Genomic DNA, 27677 nt, shown 5'->3' with positions numbered 1-27677 from the left:
TTTCACAGGGGCCCAAGAGCATTAAGGCTTCTACTGCTAAAATCCTACGCCTTCTGATAGAGACTCCAGGGCACTAGATAGATGGGGTAAGAAGGTTTATACTTCTGCAACCTTGGCTATTAGGGCTTTAAACTGCCAGTTTTATATGTTAAAGTATCAGCAACATGTTATTGGATTGCTTAAACAGAAAATGATGTTGATTCCAGACTGTGTGGAAAATAAAGAATTACAGGATTTAATGCATTCTGCTGAACAAGTTGGAAAACATAATTTGCAAAGTGGTTTTGATTCTTTAGAGGCCTCTTGCAGGGCTGCTGTTACTGGGTCTGTGCTCAGAAGGCATGCTTGGCTTAAGAAGCAATCTTTGCCTGATCATGTTAAAGCTAAATTGTTGGATGCTCCCTTAAATCAGGACCACCTGTTTGGCAACAAGACTGAGGAAGTTCTTAAAAAGATGTAAGATAAAGCTAAATCTATGCAAACTGTTAAAGATTTCTTACAAGTTCAGCCTCCTAGATTTAGTAGGCACTGGCCCTCTAAGAATTGGTCCTTTCCAGGTCTTCTCAAGCCAAACCCAGACGCAGCAAACCCCCCTGGTTTCAGTCCCAGGGGACACACAGGACTAAGCTGTGGGGGGGCCTGCACTTCCAAATCTGGGAGTAATAAGACTCCCCCCTTTGGTAAACTGTCTCGGTGACTTCCTTTTAAAATTTCCAAGCACATATCAACTGCCCCTTTGGGGGGAAAGATTGCTCTTCATGCAAAGAACTGGGAACTCATTACCCAGGACAAATGGGTTTTAAATATAGTCTCCCAGGGATACAGATTTCACTTTCACACGTTGCCAACGCCAAGCGGGTGGCCGGACCTACCCCCAAATCAGTGAGCAGAGGCCCAAAAACAAGTACTTTCTCTCTCAAGTATGGGGGCTATTCAGCTAGTACCAGAAAAGGAAAAGGGACAAGGTTTCTACCCAAGACTTTTCCTAGTACACAGAAAAGACAATTCATGGCATCCTATCCTGGACCTGTCTACTCTAAACATCTTTTTGGAGATTCCAAAATTCAAGATGCTGACTCTTCACCAATTACTTCCTATGCTAGGCAAAGATGCCTGGTTGGCAACACTAGATTTAAAAGAAGCATACTTGCACATCCCAATCAGGGAATCTTGCAGAAGATACCTACGCTTCAAAGCAGGCTACATGCACTATCAGTTTTCTGCACTGCCCTTTGGCTTATCTACTGCACCCTGGGTATTTACAAAGTGGCTAGCTCCAGTTATTGCATTTTGCAAGCAAAGAAATATTCAAATATACCATACCTGGACAATTGTCTAATTCAGGTAGAAAGCCAGGACATACTTTTGAATCATCTGGCCTTTGTACAAAGGGTTCTAACTTGTCTGCGGTACACCATAAACAAAAAGAAATCACACCAGGTACCCTGTCAACAAATTCCTGGGAGCAATCTTGAATACAACTTCCCAGATGGCTTACCTCACGCCAGAGAAACACATTCATTTAACAACCTACTTCAAACAAGTGGCCAAAAAAACCCTACTATCTGCAAGACAAATACTGCAAGCCTTGGGGTTCATGGCCTCCTGCATTCTTCTAATTCCATATGCAAGACTGCATATGAGGAAACTACAGTGGTATCTAAAAAGCCTATGGTGTCAACATTCTCAGGATCTAGAAGCAATGATTCCTATCATACCTTGCCTATGCTAGAGTTCCTTTGGTGGGCAAAGGCCTTCCAACTAAACAAGAGATTACCTTTCACACCACCCCCTGCTGCCCAAACTCTAACAACAGATGCATCAGACTATGCATGGGAGGCTCACCTGGCAGGGAAGTGCATTCAGGGCAAATGGAACCCAAATCAAATGCACCTGCATATCAATCAAAAAGAAATGTTAGCTGTACAGAATGCTCTGACCACCTTCAAGGACCACATTCTTCCAGGACAACTAATGGTAAAGACGGACAACACCACTGTTATGTGGTACATAAACAAGCAGGGGGGTACACATTCTTACCTCCTCTGCAGATTAGCCATGGCATTGTGGAACACAGCCTTGAGCTCCCAAGTGCACCTACAAGCTCAATTCCTGCCAGAAAAATTAAATACACTGGCAGACGGACTAAGCAGAAACCTCATGGACCCACACGAGTGGAAACTGGAGCCAAGGATTTTCAACATGTTGACAAGCAAATGGGGGGGCCCAGATGTAGACCTGTTTGCCTCTCCCCAGAACTACCAATTGGACAAATTTTGCACAAGGATTCCCCACAAACAAGCCTGGAAAGTGGATGCTCTGTCCTTCAGCTGGAAAAACCTATCAATCTATGCCTTCCCCCCTCTGCTCTCCAAAATACTACTAAAAATCAAACAGGATAAACCAAGGATGATTTTGATTGCTCCAGACTGGCCATGCCAACACTGGTACCCCCTCCTGCGCAGTGTGTCACGGTTACCCCCATGGCACCTGCCTCAGACTCCTTCACTGTTGTCTCAGCAGGAGAACCAGATTCTGCACCCTTAGCTTCTAACACTGAACCTTGCAGCCTGGCTAATTACATAATCTGTCCTTTACCATCCCTCAGTAAACCTGTGATGGATATCATTTTAGCGGCAAGGAGGCCTAGTACTAGAAAATCTTAAGCTGAAAAATGGAAAAGATTCTGTGCCTGGAACCAATCTCAAGGGATGAGCACCACAGCGCCCAATTTACCTCAGATTGTACAATACTTAACTGAGATGCTTCACAAGGGCTTGTCTTTTTCCTCCATTAACATCCACGCCTCAGCCATTTCAACTCATTATAACACAGAACCTCCCCTCTTCTATCATCCACTGCTCAAGCAGCTCCTCAGAGGGGCCAAAAATTTTAGACCACCCAGGAGAGCTCCAACCCCAGCCTGGGACCTTAACTTTGTTTTGGAGAAACTCACGCTACCTCCTTTCGAGCCAGCTGCTACTGCAGACTCAAAATTTCTTTCTTGGAAAACAGCTTTTCTTTTAGCAATCACTTCGGCTAGAAGGGTATCTGAATTACAGGCCCTTATGGCAGTGGAGCCTTTCATCATCTTTCATGCGGACAGGGTGTCCCTCAGAACCAATCCATCCTTCATGCCCAAGGTGGTATCCAGTGTGGCTCTTAATCAGTCCATTCATTTGCCAACCTTTTTTCCCCAATCCACAGAACAAAGGGGAATGGATACTGCATTCCTTAGATGTGCACAGACAACTTGGATTCTACTTGGACAGGACTAAACCTCAAAGGAAATCTGACCAACTGCTGGTGGCATTTGCTGCAGGGGCAGAGGGGAAGGCTATTTCAAAGCAAACTATTTCTAAATGGATAGGCCATTGCATTCATTTCTGCTATAAGCACCATGGAAAACCTATCCCACAGGGGATCAGACCTTACTCCACCAGGGCTGCATCTACCTCTACAGCCTTTCTCAGAGGCGTCCCTACCAGGGACATCCTAGAAGTTGCTACCTGGAGTTCTGTACATACTTTCACCAAGCATTATCATTTGCCAATTTTCTCTAAATCCAGAGCTGGCTTTGCCACTGCAGTCTTGCAGGGCCTTATAGCTGGTCCTAATGCTATCTAAATTCCTCCTCCCAACCATAGTTTTGGGGATCTACCCAAATGTAATGACTGCAACAGTGAAACATGAAGAACATAGTACAGTTGTGTACACTTACCATAAATGTAGATGTTCGAGTGTATTCACTGTTGCAGTCCTGGTTACCCTCCCTCCAGCCCCCTAACTTATTTTGGCTATACCTCTACTTTCCTTTATTATGCTTAAAAGTCTTTTTGGTGTATTTGCTTTTTTGTTGGAGGTATATCATTGTAATTTTATATTTAATTGCTTCCCATTGGGGGGCTCCTGACATCTGGGGCAAGAAAAACTGATGTAATGGCATCGGCTGCATGTTTTATACCCCTGACAACCTGACGTCATGGAAGAAGGGACAGCAACAGATGCAGGACCCAAGGCTTTGTTAATCAGGCTGACTGAGGGCTACCTGCAAGCAGGTAACCCAAACGTAATGACTGTGACAGTGAATACACTCGAACATCTACATTTATGGTAAGTGTACACAACTGTACTTTCCTTCGCTTCAGGGCTGGGGAGTAACACTTTCAATTCTCTGCATTGCCCTTTGGCTTATCTACTGCTCCGAGAGTTTTTACCAAATGCCTGGCTCCAGCCATTGCTTTTTGCAGGCAGAGAAACATTCAAATTTATCCTTACCTGGATGACTGTCTCATTCAAGAAAACTCCCCAGAACAACTAGAAAAGGATTTGGATTTTGTGAAGAACACTCTCACCTCTTTGGGTTACACTCTCAACGAAAAGAAGTCAAAGTTGGTTCCTACAAGGGAGATTGTTTTCTTGGGAGCAAGTCTGAATACAGTCACCCATATAGTATTCCTCCCTCAACAGAAGCAGGAAGATCTTTCGGTTACTTCAAGAACTTGGCAAGCATGATCCAGCTCTCTGCAAGGCAATTCCTGCAAACACTGGGGTTCATGGCTTCATGTATTTTGATGATCCCATATGCGAGGTTGCATAAAAGAAAACTTCAATGGTACCTCAAGAATCTTTGGTGTCAACACACACAGGACTTAGACTTGATTCTTCCCCTGGATTCCCTGTCTACAAATGGAGTTTTTCTGGTGGGACAGCCTGTTCTCAGAACAAGGGCCTGCCTTTCCGCCCACCATCTGCCAGCCAGACTCTCACCACAGATGCCTCAGATGTTGCTTGGGGCGGCTCATCTGGAAGGCAGGGGCATACAGGGGACTTGGAGCAACCAGCAGATTCATCTGCACATAAACTTAAAAGAATTGATGGCAGTGCAGCAGGCCTTGCTGGCTTTCAAGGACCTACTCTACCCTGGGACTTTGCTGATTAGGACAAACAATACCACAGTCATGTGGTAAATCAACAAGCAAAGGGGGACTCACTCTTACCCCTTGTGCAGACAAAGCATGAGACTATGGTCCATAGCAGCATCCATGGGCTTGCATCTAATAGCCCAGTATCTCCCAGGGAGGCTAAACTCCTTGGCGTGTTCTGGATCCTCACGAGTGGCAACTGAACAAGGACATTTTCCATCACATTACTCATCATTGGGGCACCCCACAAGTGAATTTTTTCTTCTCTCACACCAGTCATCTCTTTCCAACGTTCTGCACCAGGGAGTTTCACAACAACTCTTGGAGGGTGGATGCGTTGTCCTTCCCATGGACACATCTCTCAGTTTATGCATTCCCTCCTCTGCCTCTTCTTCCCAGAGTGCTGCTAAAGATAAGGGACAAAAAAACCAAAAGCTATTCTGATAGCACCAGATTGGCCCAGGCAGCATTGGTATCCCCTCCTTCGCAACCTTTCACAGGCTGAGCCTTGTCATCTTCCCCTGGTACCAGATCTGTTGGATTAGGGAGGGGGAAAATTCCTTCATCCTCATCTTCAAACTCTGCATTTAACTGCCTGGCTAATACTTTAAATCTTTCCCAACAGGTGGTTGAAGTTCTTCATGAGGCCTAGCACCAGAAAATCCTATGCAGATAAATGGAAGAGATTTTGCTCTTGGATGCTGGCTAAAGGAGAAGACTCTTCTCATCCTTCTCTTTCCCTCATTCTTGACTACCTAGCAGGACTGCTTAATGGTGGACTTTCCTTTTCTTCTATCAAAATTCATGCTTAAGCAATTTCAGCTCATTGTTCCTTTTGAGCAACCCATTTTTTCTCACCCCTTGATGAAACAGTCCCTGAGGGGAGCTAGCAATCTTAGACCTCACAGAAGAGCTCCTATTCCTGCTTGGGATATTAATTTTGTCCTGGAAAAACTTACTCTGCCTCTGCAAATTTGAAGTTTCTATCCTGGAAGACTGCTTTCCTTTTAGCTATTACTTCAGCTAGAAGGGTGTCTGAGCTGCAAGCCTTAATGGCAGTAGAACCTTTCATTATTTTTCACTCTGATCGCGTTTCTCTAAGAACTAATCCCTCCTTCATGCCTAAGGTAATTTCCAGTTTAACCCTTAATCAGTCCATTTACCTGCCTAAATTTTTCAACAATCCCCAAAATAAAGGGGAAAGGATTCTGCACTCTCTTGATGTGCATAGACAGCTGAGATTTTACTTAGTACTAAATCCTTTCAAAAATCTGAACAGTTGTCAGTTAGTTTTGCTCCTGGGGCTCAGGGTAAAGCTATTTCAAAACAAACCATCTCCAAATGGATTGCTCATTGTATTCACTTGTTTTACCTGCAGCATGGGAAGGTTCCCCCTCAGGGTATTAGGACCCATTCTACTAGAGCAGCCTCTACCTCTGCAGCCTTTCTGAGAGGTGTGCCTACTAAGGACATTCTAGAAGCAGCTACTTGGTCTTCTGTCTATACTTTCACAAAGCATTACAGTCTACCTTGTTTCTAAATCCAGGGCTGGTTTTGCCACTGTAGTTTTGCAGGGCCTTCTTACCAACCCTTAATCTGTGATCCTTCCTCCACCCTTTGTCTTTTTCCTGGGCTTTGGAAATCAACCCATATTTTGAGGACTGCAACAGTGAAACAAAACATGAAGAACATAGTACAGTTGTGTACACTTACCCAAATGTAGATGTTCGAGTGTATTCACTGTTGCAGTCCTGGTTTCCCACCCTCCATTCCCCCTTTTTTCCTAAGGCACAGACTATATATTTTTATTTTTTGTATGACGTGTCCAGGGTGCTACCTTTCTGGGTTAATCTTCTTTTGGGGGCTCCTGACAGTTAAGGCAAGAAAAACTGAGGAAATGGCATGGGATGCCTCCCTTTATACCTGACGTTCTGACATCAGTTTTACAACCGGCGGCAGCCGACGTCATATACCAAGGACTCTGGTATTCGGGCCGACTGAGGGCTTCTGGGAGCCAGATAACCCATATGAGAGGATTGCAACAGTGAATACACTCGAACATCTACATTTATGGTAAGTGTACACAACTGTACTTTTTGACACCATGTCGCTCGTCTGGTTCGGATAAAACAGACAAACGTTTGTAGGTTCTTTTCAAACAACGTTATTATGTGCAAACACATCAGGATTGAGGCTTAATAACTTTAACTTAGATAAACTTATAAACAAACTAGCTATTACACTTATACATGCTCACTGTCTGGCTGCACTCTCAAAGTGGTACTGAAACTAGCATGTGGTTGCTATTTATATGCACGTGCTGTCCTTGAAAAGTTTCTTGAAGGCACAGCACACACATACTATTCTACAATCTGCACTTGGTAAAACTACTGGAATCACCACTTCCTTTTCCATCACATGTCTAGTATCTTTCATTTTATAAGCTACTTCACTCACTATCACATTCATTGCTAATGCAAACAATATCTCACTCATGGGACATTCTTGTCTTGTGCCACAATTCATGAATATTTCTTCACTCAGCCACCATTCAGCAACACTCTTATTGTATTATTTTGATATACTGACATACGTACACTCCTAATTCTATTACCAGTTCCATACTTTTCCATAACATCCCACAAACCATCATGTCCTACTGTATCAAATTGTATCAAATCCCTTAACTAATATCACCAGCTCGTTCTTACCCCCACTAGAGGTAGCAACATCCTTGACCTGGTCATTGCTAACATGGGCGACCGTTGCTGTAAACCAATAGTCAACACCTCCCTGGTTAGATCCCATCTCAAGCTAATCACCTTGGATATCCACATCCCTCCCATCCCCCCAGCAAAGGTAACCACCATGAAAAACTTTTCCAAAGCTAACTTTGGGCTCCTAAAAACAGAGGTGGCTAACTTCATGGCACGCATGTAAATGGAGAATAGTTGCATGACTGCAGTCATACACCAATGCACTGTACGAACACGTACACAAGTGCATGGGTCTCGTCATACCCAATAGAACTAAGATGCTCTCCTCAAAAAAAAGGAAGCCAATCTGGTGGTCCCCTGCCATAAACAAACTCTACAACAGGAGGAAACTGATGCAGAATAATGTGAAGTCCCAAGACTGGAAAAACTCCCTTATCATCCTCAGCAAAAGGTTGAGATCCCTCATCAAATTCTCTAAAGCTAGCTGTGAAAACAGAATTGCAACAGATAGTAAAGACAACCACAAGGCCTTCTATAGTTATGTAAAGAATCTCCATGGCAATAACCAGATTTGCTCTGAGCTACTGCACAATGGTACCTCCTATACCGAGCCAACAGATATTGCAAATATACCGGCAGACAGATTCAGTGCTAACTTTACCCCCCCCCCCCCAAAGGACCAATCACAATACCAGTAGATTGCCAGGCACCCAGTATTACTGCTGCACAGGTTAAAACAGTGCTGTCCAAGGCCAAGAATACAGCTTCTATGGGACCTGACAGTATCCCTGGCTGTGTTTTCCATGAACTACAGAGTGAACTGGCACCTCACCTGTATGTCCTGTTCAGTCACAGCCTCACCTCAGGCTTTGTCCCTACCGAATGGCGCACTGCTACAGTCATCCCTCTCCACAACGGAGGAGTGACTACAGACCCCAGGAACTATCGCCGCATTAGCCTGACGAGTCTGATATGCAAAGCTATGGAACGCATCATCATGGACCTAATAAACAAGGATATAGAGAATCTCCAAACTCTGGATACTACACAGTTTGGTTTTGTGAAGGGTAGGTCATGCTGCTCAACTTGGTTGACTTCTTTGAGTCAGTCACCAGAGCTGTGGATGAAGGTAAGGTGGTTCATACAGCCTACCTTGATCTGGCCAAGGCCTTTGATACCATTCCCCACTCAGGAATCAAAGAAAAACTTTACTAAGCTAGGCATCAGCCCCTATATCACTAGGTGGGTTGCAAACTGGCTCACAGATAGGTGAAAGTAGCTGACTCCAAGTCAGACTGCCGACCAGTCACAAGTGGAGTCCCACAGGGTTCAGTCCTGGGTCCTCTCCTGTTTGGTATCTACTTCTCTGAAGTCCAGGCCAACATGAAGGGACTCTGGCTGACAAAGTTCGCAGATGATTGCAAATTGGGAGCTATTATTAACTCCCCAAGTGATGTTGACATCATTCAGAAAAGCCTCAATGAGACCGACTGGTGTCAGAACCATGGCCTTAAGCTCAATGCCAAAAAATGTGTCTTCATCCCCTTTGGGAAAAACCTGGTTCCCTTGAATTACCAAATTGATGGTAGTCCACTGAACACAGAAGGTGTTATAAGATATCTGGGAACACAGGTTGACACCAACCTCTCTTTTGACCACCACATTGCCACTGTGGTCAGAAAGTCCTTCTTTGTGACACATCTCATTACTAAGGGTTTTGCATCCAGGAAGACTGAGGTCATTGTCTCCCTCTATTCTTCCCTCATTAGGCCAATCATCGATTACAATGCCCTATTTGGCATGTACCTCACTAGGCACCTGCAACAACTGGAGAGGCTGCAAATGTACCTCACAAAGAGGATCCTAGGCCTTAAACACTTGTCCTATATGGACAGACTCAAAGAAACTCCAACTATTCTCCGTCTCATACCGCCTACTTAGCGGTGATCTCTGCTTGACTTACAAAGACATGTCTGACCCAACTCTGTTAGAAATGCTACATCTAAAGAAATCCCAATCCCTCCACAACACACACTCCAGATACCTCAGTCTCATTGCCACAATCAACAGAACATGCTGGCGGGACAGGTTCATAACCCAGAGACTGCCCATGCTATGGAATAGACTTCCCATACATGTCAAGCAGAGCACCTCACTGGCCCTCTTCAAGAGAAATCTTGATGAGTGGATGGGAAATAGAAAATTCACTCCTGGGATCACTCCAGTGGCTCTACTTGATAGAGGCACTGGGAACTAAGGTCGGGTGGCACAATGCTAGGGTAATCCTATGAGCTAGGCTTGTAAAGGCTCCAGAGCCATTAGCCTAGTGCACACCTATGAAGTTATAAGTTTCACATTTTTCCTCTTACTTATATCAACCACAATTTCTTGAACCACCAATAATAATGCCTAGTATCCCTTCCCTTTTATATCATGTATACTTTCTTCCATAATATCCTTGATATCCTCTGTTTTAGTCTCATTAATAATGTGTAATCTGTATTATTTAATGTGATAGGTCTCCATTTTTTAATTTCATTCTTTTCATTTTTCTTCCATATTAATTTTAATATCCTACTACATAACTCTTCATAAACAAACCCTTCTTTCAAAGATTCATTCAAAATAGTAGCAAAACACTGTTTTGCCAATCCCTTAATTTCTTGTACATTTCATACCCTATACCATCTGGACCCGATACTGAATCAACATTTACTTTCCTAAGTACTTCAACCAATTCACTAAGAGTAATTCTTCCTTAACTGATTCCTTATTATTTCTTTTTTTTTTTTTACTTTCCATTCTCTCTCATTTTCTTTCTTTTTACTCTAATACACATTTTCTACATGCTGTCCTACAATACTCATAATTTGGACTTGTGTTCTTTTTACCTCTCTCTACTATTTTATCCAAATATGCAGACACCTCCTCCCTTTTCCCTTGTAAATAATATTTCTGCTTAAACAGTGATGTCTTATTTTTTGTGATTTTATATATATTTCCTTTTCCATATCATAAATATTCTCTTGTATTAATTTCCAATGCAGTTTTATACACCATTCAGTACTTCACTTTCTCTTCCTTTCTTATGTCATCCTGCCATTAAAAAAAAAAACAAAACAATGTTATACTTATGTTTAAATTTAATCCACAATACAGATTTTTATAAAAGTCCTTCTTGGTTATATGATCCCTCCATAACTGCAATGCTTCCCTTTCTCCAGATTCATCCCATAATTTCACATTTTGTGTCTTTCGGCTTTTCCCGGTTAGGGGTCGCCACAGTGAAACTCCAGTCCGCTAATGATTGGCAGTTGATTTTTACGTACTGGCTTGCCAGGCCTGACGCACAACCTTCAACGAAGGTACGCCCATTCACGCATGTCTCCATGCAGAAGACGCTCTAGCTGAGATTCTCTTTATTCCCTTTCTTATTTTAATTTACTCCGTTTCTTCCATCATGTCCATCCATATTGCTAAATGATCCAAAAAATGTCTTTAGTGTAGTACCATCTGCTACACCCAAACCTTCCCATAGTACAAGATAATCAATTTCAGGTCCAGTTGCCCATGTTCTGTAAGCCCATTGACTTTTATTCAACACAGCTGACGTATCACATTTTATCGCTTCTTGAATTTTTTGTAGCATCTTGCTCTTTCTTTTTACATTTTCCTTTAAATTGCAATTAAAGTCCCCTACGATAATAATTTTTATGTTAACCACTACATGATTAAATATTTGCTGAAACACATACTCACTTTCCTTGTCATTTGTATATACATATAATGATGTAATTCTATAAACATATTCTCTCCACCTCACTTCAACAGTCATGTTTCCCATTCTTACCAACATTAAATTTAATAGTTTTACTGTTTTTTTTTTTACACAACGCAGCCACTCCAGAACAACATTCACTTCCTAAATTCCATATTATTTTTCCACTTCACAATTTTTCTATTTGCAATCTTTCTTCATTTGTCAAGAATCTTACATCCTCTACATGAATGATATCCACATCACATTTAGCACACCGTTCCAATATCCCTGTCTTTCTTACAATATTAACAATACTATTCACATTTACTGATAGCACTGTAAATTATTACTTTGCCTTCTATTTAATTTTAAAGGAAGAATTTTAAGTTGTCATTTTCTAATTTTTTATTATTTGCCCAATTTAGTATTTTTCTGAGTTTTCATACAACTGTTCCTTGATCCTCAGAATCAGATTTTTCAGTATTTTTGTTAATTGAAACCAATCTAAAATTACTTCTTTACTCCTTACTTTTCTTTTTAATCCTTATTGATATATTTTGAAATCTTCTTTTTCTCATCCTTACTGTAGCACCTATAACATTTATTTTCCTAACATCCTTTATACTCCCTTCACAAACATCTGTCTTATCACTTTATTTCTTTTTTCATTTTCAACACCCTCATCTTCCTGAAATGTAACATTTTTGTCTGAGTCATCTTTATTACTTTATCCTCTTTTTCTTTAACACCTTTCCCCTACTTCTTCATTACTTTCAAACATTAAAATATTTTCATCATCCTACTCAATATTATATTGCTTATTCTTTTTAAAATCAATCCAAAAATGCCCTTCAACTTTACATATTCTAGATTCCTTTTTACACTTATTTATCATATTACTTTCCCCTGCATCGATTACATGTTATTTTTGTACAGTCATTTATCAGATTATTGAAATCCCTGCAAAAAATGTTGGCATCCCATATACATAATTGTTCCTCTGTTACTATCTACTTATATAACAGTTAGTAAAGGCTTTATCACATCTTTTTAATATTTTAACATACATCCATTCCCCATTTCAAATAACCCTCTCATCTTTAAGATTCACAGTATCATAAACTGAATAACACATGAATGAAAAATAATTTTAATATCTTTTAACTCAGTTTCATTAGTGCAAAATTGAACAAACATTTTTTAATTGTGTCCCTTGGCCAGAAAATATACATTCATTCCATTGCTAACCGTACTTTTTTTTCACAGTTAAAGAAAAATCTTTTCATTAAGTCTTCAGTCTCAAATATTAAGATACAAAATGTCTTTTTCTCCAAATGAATCAAAGAACTAATATCTTTTGCTTCAAAACTCAAAGGTAACACTAAATTATCCTACCCAAAATGTCTGTCTGTTATTTCTTCTTTCTTGCCCGAATACCAAATCTTTTTCTTTTTAATAAAGTTTACAGTACCTTTTGTTCTTCCAACTGCACCAGCATATGAATTTCCAGATAGCATCTTACCTATAACCTTATGTCCATTCAACTCATGACTCATTTCTTTTCCACCCAACTCACTGTCCATTCCAAAAACTTTTTCTGTTATGTCTGACCAGAAAATCTCAGACTCTTCTCCAGGATAACCTTTGTTCAATGAACCAACTAGTCTTTCATCAGGTAAACCTCCAGAAGCAATTTAATTTGCAACTTCTTCAGAATCATGAGGTTTAAAGTCGGCTAGACACTGTGTACATATGTACTATCCACTCACTTTTCAGCAGTTTTCTGTCTGACTGACAGAACCGCACTGCTATCACTAGCAGAACAACTCTCTCTCCCTCATTACTGCACAGCTTCTCCTAGCTGCCTCTGCACCAGGAACAGAGGAAATAAGTGCAGCAGCAAAAACATTTCTCCTCACAATGAAGAGAGTAAGGGAAGTTCCCCAATGCACTCGCTAAATTTCCCTTAGTGGTTTAAATACCAGGTTGGGTTTCCCTGAAAACAGTCTACTAGCATATTGGGACTATCCCAGTTAAGAAAGGATAAAGAAATAAACACATTTTGGTTTAAAGTTACAGATAAACAATCAACTCCTCATAAACCCTAATATTGACAAGTATGTGAGTAAACTGTCAGATTAACAAACCTATTGCTTACTAGCTGTTAAGTGCTATTTATAGTTTACAAAAAAGAAGGAAAAGTTATAGTTGCCGAATTAGTTTCAGTCAGGTGTTAAGGTAGGCATCTGTTAGTCTTTATATGTAAATTTGGAACTATGAGTGAGAAAGATTTTTTTAAACCACATTTTGAAAAAAAAAATGCATTGACCAGGAGTGACACTGAAATATACTTCCATCCATTAAAAGAACAGGTCATCATTCCAGGATTTGCCTAGTCTCAAGAAGCATGTTCGAATTTCAAAGTTTGGGATGGCGGTACTTCAGTACTTGGTTCCCCCTTTTCCCCTGGATATGTGTATAGGTTTAAAAGACATCTACTAGCACATCCTGTTTTCAAGGTTTAGTGAAGGTATCTCAGGTTTCAAGTAATAGAATACTGTTTGTAGTCTGTGGTGCTTCCAGTTGGTCTGGCAGCAGCTACCTGAGCTTTCACCATGGACCTTGCATCAGCTGTAGATATCCTTAAGCTTAGAGGTATTCAGTTACCCTTGCCAGGACAACTCTCTGAAACCATGCCACTTGTGAAAGTCATTTGAGTTGTTATATCTTACCTGAATGCCCCAAGGCTGATAATTAACAAAGGAAAATCAGATCTGCTCCTTTTCTCTGAGTGACTTGAAAATTGCCTTTAGAAAGGACTGATTCTTCCATCACACATTGCTAGACATAACCCTATTCCATTTGGCAGTGTTAATGTTCTATCAGCCACATCTATTCTCATCATTTTGGATTCTTAGTCTCCAGGCATTATGACATTCAGCATACCAGGCACATATGAAGATGTTATTTGAGGAGCTTACTGAAGTGGTTACAGGATCTCCTAGAGTGGAAGCTTCCTCTGATTCCCTACCTGATCAAAGAACATTAGTGGTTGAGTTTGTTTTCTCAGCTAAAGGTGAGTAAGCTCTTTGTTTGCTTTCCTCTGACTCATGTCTTGACAGTGGATTTGCTGATTTCAAGGTGAGGTGGAGTGTATCCTGGAATCCTGAACAGTCAAGAAGGTCTGGAAGCTGTTCTAGATCCCATTGTCTATCCTTTGGAAAGATGCTAGCATTCAGCTTTGTCATTAGAACCCTTCAGTAATTTTGTAAAATAAGATTTTCAGGTTGTAGCAGTCAACACCCTGGTCATGTGTTACACAAATAATCAGGCAGACAGTCATTTTTATTAGCTCCATAGAATTATCATGAAGTGTTAGAACCTGTCACCATTCCTCAACCTTCATCTGAGAACTGTGCTTCTGGCTTGGATCAAAATGTCCTAGCAATTCAGTTAACTTCCAAGTACATTCTTCAGGATGTGACTGGCAACTTAATCCAAAGGTGATTTTTTTCAGTGTCATTGTATGGTGTCATGGAAACTGACTTATTGAAAGGCATTCTGCATCTGAACCCCTTACAAAGATTAACCTTGCTTTGTGGGATTTGAAATTGTACTGAATCAACTGACTAGGCCACTCTTTGAAGCAGTTGACTTAGTTTCTTTGAAGTTTTATACTTGGAACTTGGTTTTCTTTTTGGCAGTTATCGTGACTGTCAGGGTTTTATCTTGTAAACTTCGATATTCATCATTAGGTCACTGTTGCAGTCACGTAACCTGTATGGTTATATCCTTTCAAGGATATGACCACCAGACAGCATTCAAAGTTTTAGGACACCTTCCATGTGTCCTAATCAATCAGAGGCTTGAGGAGAGCTGCATAAAATCAGTGGTTTAGGGCATCAGAACTTTCGTGCAGCCGAAGTGTTCCTTCTCTCCAGGCTTCACAGAACTGATGGTTGGCTAGTGCTCCTTCAAGATTGGGCAGAAAAGAAAACCATCAACTTCATCAATCTTTTCAAAGAAAGCTATGTTTTTTGTAAGGAAATTTGTTTATTTATGCTAAGAAATGTGACTTTATGGATGGATTTTCTACCAAAAATGAGGGTTTTTCTGTGAAAATGTTTCTGTGAAAAAAAATGTAAAGTAGCATTTTTGTGTGTTTTAAAACTACTGTTTAGCATAGAAATGTATTTCTAGTGCCTAGAAATATTAGTTTTGGGAGTTGTCACTTTGTTTTTTTAAAAATCCTTAAACAGTAAATTTTCCAACAGTCTGTATCTATATTTTCTTCACTGGAATCAGATAATCTTTGACAAATGGGTGTCAGCTTCCCTGATTCCCCCAATTCTGAAACTTATTGTATTGGGGGGGGGGTCATAGAACCAGTACCCTCAGATAAGATAAGGAATGTTTTTTATTCAAGAATCGTTCTGGTTCCAAAGAAAGAAAGAACATGGAGAACAGTCCTAGACCTCTCCTTTCTCAACAGCTATGTCAGAGTCCCAAAGTTCAAGGTGTTATCCCTCAAAAGTCAGTTACCTCCCATACCATGTCTCTGTTTTTGGTAACATTACACTTAGAGGATATCTGTCATCACATACCATTTTACAGATAATTCAGAAGTTTTTAAGATTTTCCATATCTGGTTTACACATTTTCAGTTCTCTACCTTATCCTATGGTGTATTTACTGCACCAAGTGTATTTATAAAGTGTCTGGCTCCAGTAATTGCTCATTGCAAACTACAAAGCATTCACATCTTTCTGTATTTGAACAATTGCCTAATATTTGCAAACTCTTTTTCCAAATGTCAAGATTCCCTGACATGGGTCAAGGAATGCCTTTTCTGTTTGGGATTTCTGGTAAAATTTCAGAAATCATGACTTTTTCCTTCTTACTAGGATGCCTTTTGGATACATCTCTAGGAAGCACCTTTCTTCCTCAGGACAAAGTAGAACTGTACATAGAAAAATTTCTGATCTTTTGCAACTTGATATCAACCAGAGAATATGTCAGGATTCTAGGTTTCATTGCCTCCCTGATTATCATGATTAACTTGGCCAGACCTTCACATAAGGAAAATTCAGTGGTGCCTCAGATCAGTCTAGTCCCAGCATCAGTACCATCTATCTTTTCAGATTCTGATATTGAGATTTGTAAGAAGGGAGTTACTTTGGTGGGTGGACTAGGTACCTCTCCGTCCAGGTCTCTTTCCTCTTCCTACTCAGTCTGTCACAACAAATGCCTCAGACTTTGCTTAGGGAGCTGTATCCAAGGGGTGAAAGTTCATGATCTGTGGAACAAACACAACAGGCAAAAGCACATAAATTTCAAGGAGATTATGGCTGTAATAAATGTTTTAGAAGCCTTGAATTATCTTTGGTCAGTGGGACCTCTACAGGTAATCACAAGTAACACCATGGTGATGTGGTGAATAGGGGGGGAAGGGGAGGTGAGACCAGATCTTACCCCTTTACAGACTTGTTATTGTAGCCTGGGATTCAGCTCAGTTTGACCTTCCAACCTTTTATATTCTATCAGAGAAACACATTATAGCAGACAAGCTGAGTAGTACTAGGACAGACCCACATGAATGGAATCTGCACCTAGCAGGAACTCATCCAGCTTTGGGAATCTCCTCACATTGATATGTTTGCCTTCTTTTAAAACAGATACTTAAAATAAATTTTGCTCCAGGATTCTTTGCATGCAGGAATGGAAATAGGTGCTTTCTTATTCCTATGGAAAGAATGTTCCTATATGCTTTTTCACGGATATCCAGGTGTATTCTAAAGATTCAAAAGGACTGTCAAGATAATTGTGGTGACTCCATTTTGGTCCAAGCAACAGTGGTTCTTTCTTCTTCTGAAAATGGCTAAGGGCAGTTATCACAGACTTCCCCAGAGGGTGGACTGACTTACACCTTGATGCATCCCAACCTGAAAATCCCTCAGTTGAATGCCTGGATGATAGTTTTAAACCTTCTAGGCACCTTTTTTTTTATGAGGATGTGTGCGAAGTACTAAAGGAAGGCGAAGAAGCATTATGCTAAAAAATCATATACAAGTAAGTGGAAAAAGATTTTCTAGTTGGTGCCATGCTAAGAACCAGGACCCTTTTTAATGCCTGGATGCCTCTGGTTCTAGAATATTTGTGACAGTTATTATCCTCTGCCCTTTCTTACCCTTCTATCAAGATTCATCCTTTTTGCTTGTCTGCTGTTAGATTTTACATATCACCTAGAAAACAGATGACTCCTCCTTGGGTTCTTAACTTTGTCCTAGAAAAACTGACACTTCTTCCTTTTGACCCAGCTCATCAGGGTGAACTGAGATTCTTAACGTGGGCAACAATGTTAATCATTGCTGTGGCTTCTGCAAGAAGAGTGTTTGAGTTACAAGCTCTTATACTGAGTCTCTCCATCTAATTGTTCATAAAGACAGGATGTCTTGGAGAGCAAATCTTTCCTTTATGCCTGAAGTGATTTCAGGGTTTACACTGGGGTGGTCATAGAGTTTTGCATACCCTAGATGTCCACAGGCAGCTCAGAGACCACCTGGAGAGAACAGAATCCTTCCAGAAGGCTGATCAGCTATTTATTTCAATGAAGATGTGAAAAAAGACCACTAGTGTTAGTGCAGGAAATTTGAAGATGATTGTCTCCTGCTATTTCTTTCTGCTATTCTCACCACAACAAGCCACTTTCAAGCATGATCAGGAATCACTCTGTTAGAGCTTTGGCTTTTTCTGTAGTTTTTTGGTAAAGTGATGGACTCCAGAAGTATCCTAGAGGCAGAGCAAGTTGGTCTACTGTACATCCTTTTTCAAAATATTAAAAATCTGATTCTTATTCCAGGTCCAAAACAGGTTTTGTTAGATCTGTTCTCCCGGGTCTCCTGGTTTCTCAAACTTCTTCCACCTCCCTATAATTTTAAGATTTAGTAATCTATCCATACGGCTTTGGCTACAGCAACAGTGATCTAATGATGAACATGGTCCAGTTGTGTAAATAAACGTACCATAACAGTAGATTTTCAAATAGATCTCTGTTGCAGGAGCCATATCCTCCCTCAACCCATTTTTTGTTGTGTGTTTTACCAGGATGTGAATGTATGTATATATGTGTATTCACACACACACACACACACACACACACACACACACACACACACACACAGATATATACGTATATCTATCTATTTATATGTAGATACACACACACACACATATATATATATATATATATATATATATATATATATATATATATATATATATATATACATATATACACACACACACACACACATACGTATTTACACGAGTCTACTTTACTTACCCGAACATCCAGATCACTGACTTTCACTTCACCGAGATGACAGGAACAAAAAAACAGACGACCGACATCTGGAACACCTCCAACTTTTCACTCGTGGTAAGTAGCCATCGTGGCCACCCCCCCCCCCAAAAAAAAAACAAACAAAATTAAATCCACCCAAAGCCCCTGCTAACAAAATATACAACTCCAAGATCGCACTACCATGGGGGTAAAGGGCAAAGTTCAACAGGATAGCCAAGCGGTCTCTTACCTCGAGTGGATAGTCAGTGTTCCGGATGTCGGTCTTCTGTGTTTTTGTTCCTGTCATCTCAGCTAAGTGAAAGTCGATGATGTGGCTGTTCGGGTAAGTAAAGTAGACTCATTTACACAGATATATTCTTATGTATGTGTGTATATATAGATACATATTTGTATATACATTTTTAATTTTCTTACATTTGCTTATTTCTCAGGCCCCAGCCTGCCTTCTTGGGTTCTAAACACTGATTTTATGCAGCTCTACTTGAGCCCCATAGTGGATATCCTGTAAAGTTTTTAATACTGGCCCGGTGATCATATCCCTAGCAGGATATAATTTATACAACTTAGGCTACTGCAGCAGTAATCTATTTGATCATCCACTGTTATGGTAAATTTACTTGCACAACAGTACTTTCCCCCTCCATACACAGTCTTTCATAAGTATTATGTAGTTGCATCCACTAATCTGTTCTTTGTGTGTATAGTGGTGTCAGACATATTATCTTAATCAGAAGAGTCACTTGTTCTAACCTTAGCCACAAGTTTCAGGAGAGAGTTTAAAAACGGTAACATTTCTAAATAGGAACAATTTTTTGTCTTGTTTGCCCAGGAGATGTTAAGACTCCATATGGATAAAAGGGGCTTGGTTTTGTTGGCTTGTAAATTATGCTGGATTTTAAGACCTTTACCAGCAAATCTGCTGAAGATCAGTCTGAGTCCATTCTTCCTGAGGGAAAGCAGCTTTTGAGAGATCTGAGATGTAGCAACTTATTGTCTGTTTTTCCAGTCTGCAAATGTTACAGGCTGGACTACAAGCCTAACGCTACAGACAATTTCATTACACCATTTCTTTGGAAAAGGTCAGAGGGTCCTCTTCATGGAGCATGCATGAATAGCTTGTTATGATACCCAACAGGTACTACTTTTGTCCAGAAATGAATGAAGTAATGTATTATAGTTTTGTGAGGCACACCTATAACTACGTATTTGACTTGATTTCTAACATGGCTGAACAGCATTAGTTCCTCTCCTCCATCTCTACAGCCTTCCAATCTTCCTCTTGCCAGTGGTGTTTTTTATGCTGTCTGGCATGATTTGCTCTGGATTTAAGTTAAACTTTATAGGTTTGGAGTTTTGTCATCTTGTCTTGGAGTGCTGACATTAGTGTGGTGTTACTTTGACATTAAAGAATGGTGAATCCCTGTCTGTATCCAGTATGTATTGAGAACTGTGACATAGAAGAAGGCATAGCATAGCAGTTATGACTGTCATATTGCAGACCTGTGTACCTTTGATGGTTTCTGTGTTCTGTGTGGTTCCTACTGGATGCATTTTCAGTGGCTTAACAGGTAATGGGCACTTTAGATACTGGAAGATCAGAAAAGTGTGATTTCTGTTCCCATATCAGGTAATTGGATTCATTTTCCTGTACTGACACTGTGTTGCAACACCAAAGGTTGAGGAGTTCTGCATTCCTGAGTATCCTGCCCTTTGGATAAGATTTTAAACTGATGTCCCATCGCCATGAGATGATGGTAGTTTAGGTGGATGTAAAAGAACCCAAGGCATTTATTGAAAGGAGCAAGCAAGCGTTCTTTATTATAAAATCAGTGTGCAACTTATTTATAAAACAGAAAAATCAACCATCTTGATACATATTTACATATGTATATGTATCAGAAAACATTTACAGTCCTACCTTTCCATATAATTTTCATGTAGAGTGATTTCCTTTGCCATCTTTTCAAAAATATCTTTTTCCGCATTTTCTGACTTTATGCCAGAAACCTTACACTGTTTGTACAATCTACAAATATACACATTACTATCTCATCCACTAAACATGTCGCATTTTCTTTTTTTTCAGCCCACTTATACTTCGTAAAAGCCTTAACTTGCAATTCGTAAAGTCAAACACTACAAAAAATTTACCCATTCATAAAAATTCTTAACTCTGTTTAAATTATGCCAGGATCCCACCTGATCATCCTGCTCCCACCCCTTAAATACTGTATCGTAATCATATTTAACTATCCTCTGAATTTCCTTTCTGGTTACTGCATAACCTTTTGGTACTATGTATAACTATCTTATATTACCTAACAACTCCTCCACGTTCTGTAAGTTAATTGTCTTTCAACCATAGTATGTTTATTCCTTTGTGTACTGACTGAGCCATGTTATGTTTTTTATTCTTGTATTAACATGCTGTATACTTATTCTTGTATTACTTATTATACATCTGTTACTGGAGCTTTTCTTCTCGGGTCTCCACTGAAAATGGGCTATAATTGCTCAGTTGGACCAACCCAGTTAACAAATGTTAAAATAAATAAAAAAAAAAATTTGTTTTAAACAGTTCTCTTACCACTTATTGATAAACTCTGCCATGGGTCTACCACATAATATTCATTTAGCACAGCCTTATGCCATACCTTCATATCCTATGGAGATTGTTTAATATTTAATTTCTACAAATTAATTTTATTTCAATATTTTTTTATATCACCCTCCATAAACTTTATTTTTGATTAATGGATTTTCCAAAGTACCTTATACCTAAGTCTCATTAGTCTACTTAATAAAGAATTAAATTTATAAGTACTTTATACTTAATTGTCATTAATCTTTTTAATAAAGAAGTAGATTGATATTCATCTATACGCAACACCCAAAATAAATGAAATATGCCTCATATCTTTTTTTCTTGTATGGCAGTTAGAACAGAGGGTAAAGGCTATGAGTTGTTAATGAACAGTTTCCTGTAGTATATGATTAGACTGTCTTAGCCTCCATTTGCTATGGTTTGACTCTGAACAAGTCACTTGACCAGACAGTGCATTGGGGCAAATGGGAAATTGGGCCAGCCTCTTCCATGGTATCCACTTATGCAGTACTGATGAGGCCAATAAAAAGACAAAAACATGCATGTCCACAACTAATGGGGTTTGGCTTTATTGGCCTAAAGATACCTGTAAAGTCTAAAAAAGTGTTAAGTATTCAGAAGCCATGTAGCTGAAACACTGCATGGCATCAAGGGATCATTTGCATATATCCCATGACAACCATTACAGGAGGTTTAAGGTATCACATAATTTAAACTCTAGCTTAGCTGGGTTTTTCTTGTAGTTCTTAGATGTAATTGTTGCAGCAGGTTTCTGGAAAAGAGTAAGCTGTCTTTGCTGCCCAAACTTGGCTTAATAAAGCCACAATAGCATAAATTCTGTTTTGCTGCTGAACTTTTCTCATAACTGCTGCTACTTTACAGTCCCTTCACATGTATCACGTAAGATGTCCAAGCCAACAACAGCAACTCTTTTTGAACCAACACTGTCTTTGTTTATATCTGCCTTGCAGTCCTCTCAAACTCTTATCACAAGAAATGTAGGCAATCAACCTCTAGCCCATGGTGTTTTTATAGTATTGGAAGTAAAAAATAATGGGGGAGAAAAGCCTAAAACAGTGATATATTTTAATTTTTAGTCTTAACTTAGAAAGTTTCTAGCAGGCGTTGTATTATCTTGCATTTTTCTGAGGGATATGAAGTCTGAAACTCAAATGTCTCATTATTTAATGCCTTCAGTCTTCACTAGTTTGGTGAAAATCACACATTTTATGAAAAGCAGACCAAAATATAAGGCAAAAATCTGTACATTCTGTGAAAATCTGGACAGTTGAGAGGTATGCTTCCTTGATATTTCCTATCCAACATACACATCACAGGTGAAACTGACTCATCTATTGCTCCATGACCCCCCCCCCCCAACTATATTTCCCCTCTATCTGCCTAGTTATTGCTCAGAAAACAGTGTCAACAAAGTTATGGCACTGAGTACTCCTCTTGATATCTCCCTAATTAGCACCTTCACTCATTTCTAATTCTGTCACTTTACAAGCATTTTATCCACTTGTCCATTAACAAGAGTCGATGTTATATTCTTTTTACCATATGCTGTCATAATAACTCTGTCCTCAATAGCAGCAACCCTTTCATGCCCTCCACCAAAAAGAGCAGTGGAATTTCCCAGTGTCTTGTCCAAATTTCCCCCAGGCAGTGCAAGCACCACCTCAGGTCTCCCTTAAAAATAGGACACAGACCTAGTAGACCAGCTCGGTCAATCAGCAATACAGCTTTACATAGTTAGATAGATAGTCTGTGACTGTTAAAATACCTGGAACAGATTGTTACAGAACAGCTAATGGTCTGAGAAAGACATTTTCTGTATAGTTATGTATATTTACCCGAGGAACAGAAAGTAACAAAGACTGATCTGTTTATATACCTTGCCTTCTGTTGTACAAGTGCTATTTGATGTTGTTGTAATGTAAAACCCTGGAATGTGTGTGGCTCCTGGTCTTGTTTCCTAAAATCTATTTGGCTAATCCCCCCTACAGCTTAATGTTTACAGCCTGCTGGACACATGACTGACAGCTTAGCTTTTGTGAAGAGTAGAACTTTTATTTATTCATTCATTCTTTTATTTATTTACTTATTTGTTAACCAGGTAAGTCCACAGGGCACAAGCTTCCCTTTTCAGGAGCAGTCTAGGAGAGCTGTTTGCTTAAGTGTGTTTTGATAGCTTAGCATCCATCACTTACAAGATTATGTAGCCAGCTGCTATCTTGTGAGATTTGGTATCTAAGAGTTAGACATGAAGGTGAACATCTGCTTTTAAAGTAAGCACTTTACACAGTTATAATATTTTTATCGTGACATGAGTTCCCAGTGCTGTACATGTGGTAAGTGCTCCACAACATTTCTCTGGGGTAAATCTAGTACTTAATATGGCTTTAGTTATTACTTTTTTCTTGTGGCAGGTATTTTTTCATGTCGGGTTCTTCTGAGCTGTTGTGGCACTGTGGCCCTCCTAATCCATATACTTCTCCAATGTGTATATATTTCAGTACTTTAAGTAGTATTTCTTATTACTCACTAGCCCAGGGTTGCCTATCTCCCCTAAGCTAGCACGTGGCTTGAGGGTGAATAAATGGACCCAAGAGCTGCCACTGCTCCTCAGGGCATCTAGATAGCTTTGAGGCTAAATGCCCTATTCCCTGGAATGCTGGCATTGTTGTCTATAGGCTAGGTGGGTAATGACCTGTGAGTGCAGGGTCTGTCCCTAGCTCCAGACCCTGTGCAGCAACACCCATTCAGTCTCATATGCTTGCCCTGTGCAGCAGCCTTTCCAAACCCTGGTCTTCATGGAGGATGTAGGGAGATGCCTTGTCATTCCTTCATCCCCACAGTAGCTTCCATCCATTGCCTGAATCACTAACTACACTCAGGTCACTTGAGTCATAATCAGAGCTTTATCCCTGTGTATCATTGGAGCTGGTTAATGTAGCTTTATTTAGGGTGGCAGATATTTTATTAAGCAAATTAAGCAGATATGACTATATGTTGATTTGTTTCTGAACTGTTTATTTTTTTTAAGGAAATCAGAACACAGTTTGAACTGTGTGCAAGAGTAGTTTTATTATTTTCTTTGGGGGGAGGGTTCAGTGTTTATTTACCAGTTGCCCTTTATAAAATCATTATTGGAATACATGGAGTGTTCTGGTTATACTCAATAAATGAGCCAAAATAATATGGTTATAGACAGGGTCATACGTATAAACTTGGCAGTAACATTGAGGATTGTGATCAGTTTTCTGAACATAACCAACTTGCTATGTATTTGAGACATGGCTGAGTGAAGTGAAGTTTGAGAGCTGAAACATTAATATCCAATTGCGAACATATACCTAGTTAGTTTTGATCAAAGAGACCGTATCAAATTCTTTACATTATATGGAACTTCAGCTGCTCTGAAATACTAATAGTTAATGCAAAAAGAAAGTGTAGAGTAGAAAGTGTTTATAGCTGTTAAAGCCATAACATACTTGGCAGAGTCACACAAAGATTGGCCAAAAGTTAATTAAATCAGTGATGGTCCGCCATCTTTTAAAGCTTTTAACTACTTCAAGCCTGCCTTTTTTCATGTGATGATGAGAAGTTGTACAACTTTTAAAATCTGTTGCCATCGTACATCTTAAAAGTACTTAATTATGTGGAATGTTCCTAAACATTCTGTGCTCCACTCTGTTTCACATTGAAAGTATCTGTCACACATTCATTAAGAATTTTTAGCATATGACTTGCAGATCATAATAATTCATCAAAAGTACTTCTCATAAGTATATAATACATTTTAACCACAGTGTGAGCTTCCTAGTTGAAGTTGATAGAAAGTGTCCCCCATTTAGGCCATTTGTTCCACATTGTGAGAGGTAGTGTTCTACATTTTTGAGATAGAAGGTTGAGAACTATTGATTACCATTTCCTCTTGGTTTTCCATGGTGAATGCTATACCAGGAGACCAGAGTATAACAACTATATTGCTGTAATCTTTGTGTAACTTCTGCTGCGGAAGTTAGACAAATGCAGCTACAGTTTGCTTATTTGTCTTTGTCAACCAGAAAGCCTGTCTGGGCAAAGACTGTTTTCATTGGAGGCCATGGAAGAAATACTGCAGCAAATACATTTAAGAAATTTAAAACAAAACATTTTTTTAGAAAGATATTACATAAATAGTTCTTATGACTTCTAGATACACACAGGTGATTGTTCTCTAGTGACACTATGCAAAGATAAAACAGGTATTTCTTCTGTGGTGACATTGTACATGATATTAAATCCCTAGTGCAAACGGTTCATGTGCAATATATGTAACAAGCAGTCATTAGGTATGACTTATAAGATGTGGGTAAGGAGGGTTGCAGTGTAGATGTAAGGAATGAATAAAATTGAGGTAAGGAGTCTAAAACAGTTCGTAGATAGATAGCGGCTAAAGCTAGAAGAGGGAGAATGCCATTGTATAGCTGATGACCTAAGGACATTGGGGTAAGAATACTAGGGTACATATTAACCTAGATCAGAGTATTTGAAAGAGATAAAGTAGGGAAGTCAGAAAAAAATTGAAAAGTAAAGTAGGGATTAAGATAAGTAATTGTGGAGGAGTAGTAGAAAGGTTTGTTCTGTAGAGAGTTAGAGGTTATAAAGGTATAAGCGGAGTATGAAATGACAAAGGAAAATAGAGTCACCTAGGTGAGGAGTATGTGCATAGCCATGTGTGATTTAGATGTTGGATTAGTAAGGTCTTGAAGGTGCAAAGTTTCATGTTCTGTTTTAGGTTTGTTGGCATGGTGTTCGAGTTATGTAATGGAAATGTGCGTCACATATAGTGTTGTTATACTTTATTGTGATTACTAGGAGATTATTGGTTGAGCAAAGGTCTCTGCCTGTATCTTTTAATGCTGGGCATTTTTCTGGTATGTATGTACGATTCTGTGCAGTAATAAGTTGTGAGCATGTCAAATAGTTGGGAAGCTCAAGCCAGTTTATTTGTTTCAGGGGTCTACAATGATAAGTCCTGCATATAAGTTTGGCAGCAAATTTGGCTGCAGTAAGGAGTCGATTATCCGAAATGTCAGTTATCCGAACCCAGCCTTCCAAGGTTTTTGGTTAGGAAAAATCATTGCCTCAATGTGTAAACATTATACTTATTAGCTTGTGCATGTTTTTTGAAAGTGTAGCCTGCTTGTGTTTGAAAAATATTTTTATTGTCCACTGGACTTGCTGAATGGTTGAAAAGTGTATTCCCTGAGTGCAGAAGAAACAAGATTTTAAAAGTTTTTTATCCAGCTGAATGTATGTTTGATTATCCGAACTACCCTTGGTCCCAATTAGTTCAGATAATTGACTCTTTACTGTACTTTATTGTAATGGGCAGAGAGTTGTAGCATTTAGGTTTGTAAGAATAGGTGAGGCATATATTAGGGATGGAAGAAGGTAAGTAGGTACTAATGTTTATTTTGCATCTTTTGTCAGGTAATGTTTGGCTTTGTAGAGACAGCCTAGTTTCTGCTGTATTTTTTATGGCTTACAATATGTTTTGATCAAATTTAAGGCTATTGTTAGTTAGAATGCCCAGAAGATTTATTTTAGTTATTGTTTAAATTTTGCTGGTGTTGGATGAGGTTATTTTGAAAGGTTGTGTTTCATTCTGGTATTGCTCAGAACTGAAGACAATATGTTTTTATAATTTTATTTAAAAGTAGGTTTGCATCTTTTAGCCAAGTCTCAATAGCAGTGAAAGAATTTTAGATGATGTCCTGAAGTGTTGGTAAGGATGTGGCTGCATATACAAGGGTTGACTTCTCTCCGTATTGAACTATGCTAGAGTTGTGGGGTGGAAGTATGCAGTTTGTTTACAAAAATGTTGAATAAGAGTTTGCCTAATATTGATCCTTGTATGGTGCAGACAGTGACAGATAGGAAGGAGGAAAGAGTTTTCCTTTTGACTGTTGCTGTCTGTCAGTCAGATAGCTATGGAAGCACGAGATAGAGGGCTGGGTGAGACTGAGAAAAGAAAGTTAAGTAAGAAGGCGTTGATGGGATACAGTATCAAATGCTTTGATAAGTTTAAGAATAGTGAAAGAAAATACTAGGTTGTGGTCATTCCTGTGTTGATGAATAATGTTGAAGAGAAGCGTGATAGTATGATGCGAGGTCTAAAATCAGGCTGGGTTTTGGAGAGGAGGTTATTAGAAGAAGTTAATGTACTGCAAAAGTTGTGGTAGACTCATTTTTGTAGTATTTTAGACGGCACAGAATAGGATGACAAGTCTATAGCTGGAAAGATACACGTGCG

General features: G+C 39.4%; 1 protein-coding gene across 1 annotated transcript in view; it reads left to right on the top strand.

Moving 5' to 3' along the window:
• Positions 1-27677, top strand: part of VPS13B (vacuolar protein sorting 13 homolog B) — a 5424989-nt gene that overhangs the window by 4316606 nt on the left and 1080706 nt on the right. The gene's annotated exons all lie outside the window — the stretch shown is intronic.

The sequence above is a fragment of the Protopterus annectens genome, chromosome 3.part0, assembly GCF_019279795.1.
Source record: "Protopterus annectens isolate FY-2018-M chromosome 3.part0, PAN1.0, whole genome shotgun sequence".
NCBI lineage: Eukaryota > Metazoa > Chordata > Ceratodontiformes > Protopteridae > Protopterus > Protopterus annectens.
This window is presented reverse-complemented; position numbering and strand designations above follow the sequence as displayed.